Here is a 3,100-nt window from a genome sequence, read left to right on the forward strand (position 1 = left end):
GGGGCAGGGAATGGGGCAGGGGCCTGTCCCCTCTGGGGGGCGCCGGCTCCCATCCGGCCCCTGAGCAGGGGCTGGCTGGCTCAGGGGGGCAGGGAATGGGGCAGGGGCCTGTCCCCTCTGGGGGGCGCCGGCTCCCATCCAGCCCAGGGCAGGACTGGCCGACGCAGGGGGGCGGGGAATGGGACACGGGGTCCGTGGGGCCTGCCGCAGGGGAAGACACTAAGGTGGCCACCCTGGGGATCCCCTGAGCTGTGTCCCCCTGCCCCCACTCACCAGGTAGTCCATACAGTGCTTCCGGACCACTTCATGCATGTCCTGGTCTCCATAGACCTGGTCAGCTGGAAGAGAGGAGAGGGGTGTCGGGAGACAGAACAGGTGATGCAGAGAACGAGGGGGGTGGGAGGGACATCGTACCAACGGCCACAGTTGGGCAGACCCAGGGCCCATCCAGCCTGTGTCCTGCCTGATGTCAGGCACTTCAGAGGGAATGAACCAAACAGGGCAATTACCGATGATCCATCCTCGATCGTCCAGTCCCCGTATCTGGCCCTCAGAGGCTAGGGACACTCGGGGGGGAGTCCCTGCTCCCCCAGGCTAACAGCCACTGATGGACCCCTCCTCCAGGCACTTAGCGAGCTCGGTTTTGAACCCAGTGCCAGTTCCGGCCTGCCCCACGTCCCCTGGCAGGGAGTCCCACAGGTTGACTGCAATGGGTGAAGAAATACCACCTTTCCTCTGTTTTAACCCTGCTGCCTGTTCACTTCCTCAGCAGATCACTAGTTCACGTGTTACACAAAAGGGTAAATAACATTCCCTGTTCACTATTCCCACCCCCGTCATGACTTTATAGACCTCTGTCCTATCCCCCCGTCGCCTCTTTTCCCAGCCGAACAGGCCCCGTCTCTTCAGTGCCGCCCCAGATGGCAGCGGTTCCATCCCCTGATCATTTCTGTTGTCCTTTTCTGCATCTTTTCCATTTCCAATAGATCATGTTTGCGATGGGCGACCGCACCCGCGCACAGCCTCCAAAGTGGGGGCGTCCCGTGGATTCACGGAGCAGCACCAGGATATGCTGCTCACGGTTCCTAGCACGTGGCACATTGAGGGCTGTTATCACACAACCATCCACCATGACCCCGAGCTTGGTTCCTGGGACGGGAAGAGCGATTTTGACCCCAGCCGTCTGGGGGCACGGCTGGGACCCTGTTCCCAACGAGCGGGTCTCCACGCTGAATTCCTCTCGCTCGGTTGCCCGGTTCGGGGCCGCCCCTTCCTAGCTCTTCGCTGCCTGCCGGGGACTCGACTCTCGTGTCGTTTTGTATCGGCCGCGAACTTTGCCCCTTTTCCCAGCTCCTTTGTGAATGTGTTGAACAGCCCCTGGGGGGACCTCATATTTACCGCTCCCCAGTCTGAACAACAGCCATTCACTCCTACCCATGGTGTCCTGTCTAACCCTGGCACTGATCCACGAGCCCTTGTCCAGGCAGATGCCAACTGGGAGTGCTAGGAAATAAACAAGGCTGCCAGCCCCCCGCTCTAGCCACTGCTCCCATCCAAGGAATCTTGGAGTTAAAGAGAGGTGGGCTGGGCGCCCGGACTCCTGGGTTCTCTGCTCGGCTCTGGGAGGGGAGTGGGGGCTGGTGGTTAGAGCAGAGGGGCTGGAAGCCAGGACTCCTGGGCTCTCTCCCAGCTCTGGGAGGGGAGTGGGGGCTGGTGGTTAGAGCAGAGGGGGCTGGGAGCCAGGACTCCTGGGTTCTCTGCCCAGCTCTGGGAGGGGAGTGGGGGCTGGTGGTTAGAGCAGGGGGGGCTGGGAGCCAGGACTCCTGGGTTCTCTCCCCAGCTCTGGGAGGGGAATGAGGGCTGGTGGTTTAGAGCAGGGGGGCTGGGAGCCAGGACTCCTGGGTTCTCTCCCCGGCTCTGGGAAGGGAGTGGGGGCTGGGGGGTTAGAGCAGGGGGGGCTGGGAGCCAGGACTCCTGGGTTCTCTGCCCAGCTCTGGGAGGGGAATGAGGTCTGGTGGTTAGAGCAGGAGGCTGGGCACCAGGACTCCTGGGTTCTCTCCTGGCTCTGGGAAGGGAGGGGAGTCTAGTGGCTTGGAGCAGAGCGGGTTAGGGCCCAGGACTCCTGGGTTCTCTCCCGGCTCTGGGAAGGGAGGGGGGGCTGGTGGCTTGGAGCAGAGCGGGTTAGGGCCCAGGACTCCTGGGTTCCCCACCAGTCCTGGATTCGGCTGGTGTACAGGGTACCTCACGAGGCCTAGCACCTTGATGTGCCGACTGCCGCATCATGGGAGCGAGTAACTCATCCTCCCCCCCCCCTGCAATGTAAACAAGGATGTGGGTTTAGAGGGGTGCTGGGGGCGGGGGGGCTTGGCCAGCAGCTCCCGTCAGTCACATGGGGACCCGCTGGGTTTCCCAGAAGCCTGCGCTGCGGTCAGCCCATACGTTATTTATACCCACGCTCGGCAAAAACACACGCTGCAGGCTGCGAAGGGCACAAGAAAACAGGAAGCAAAAGACCACAGCTGTTTGCCCCCCCACTATTTCCCCCCCCCCCCGTCACTAGGAGGCGGGGCCAGGGCTAAGGGCAACTGAGGCAAACAACAGCCAGACTTGAGAGGGAAACTACGAACAGAACCCAGGAGTCCTGGTTCCCAGCCTCCCCAACTCCCCATCCAATGCACTAGACTCCACTCCCCTCCACAACTGCAGAAGGGGGTGGGGGCTGGGAGCCAGGACTCCTGGGTTCTCTCCATGGTTCTGGGAAGGGAGTGGGGCTGGTGGGTGAGAGCAGGTGGGGCTGGGTGCCAGGACTCCTGGGTTCTCTCCCCAGCTCTGGGAGGAGAGTGGGGGATAGTGGTTAGAGCGGGGGGGAGGAGGGGGCTGGGAGCCAGGACTCCTGGGTTCTCTCCCTCACTGATGATGCCTGGAGCAAGGAGGTCCCCAGGCGTCAGGTCTGCTCATGGCAGCGTTCTGCCCGCTGTGCATTGGGCGGCGGAGTTCAGCCGGCTTCGGAAACGCCCAGGGGCACAAGAGAAGCCAGGAAATTCGTCCCCCCAGGCCAGGAAATTCCTCACCCCCCACTCCACCCCCCGTCAGGTCCGTA

At 62.6% G+C, this 3,100-nt stretch overlaps 1 long non-coding RNA gene across 1 annotated transcript; it reads right to left on the reverse strand.

Moving 5' to 3' along the window:
- Positions 1–269: 269 nt before the first annotated feature.
- On the reverse strand, positions 270–2,740 carry LOC142047514 (uncharacterized). The gene is made up of 2 exons (XR_012656785.1): positions 2,196–2,740; positions 270–2,119 (listed from the first exon to the last, which is right to left on the reverse strand). It is a non-coding gene; the product is annotated as an uncharacterized LOC142047514 (long non-coding RNA).
- Between the last annotated feature and the right edge of the window lie 360 nt (positions 2,741–3,100).

Source organism: Chelonoidis abingdonii, chromosome 11, assembly GCF_003597395.2.
Source record: "Chelonoidis abingdonii isolate Lonesome George chromosome 11, CheloAbing_2.0, whole genome shotgun sequence".
Taxonomy (NCBI): Eukaryota; Metazoa; Chordata; order Testudines; family Testudinidae; genus Chelonoidis; species Chelonoidis abingdonii.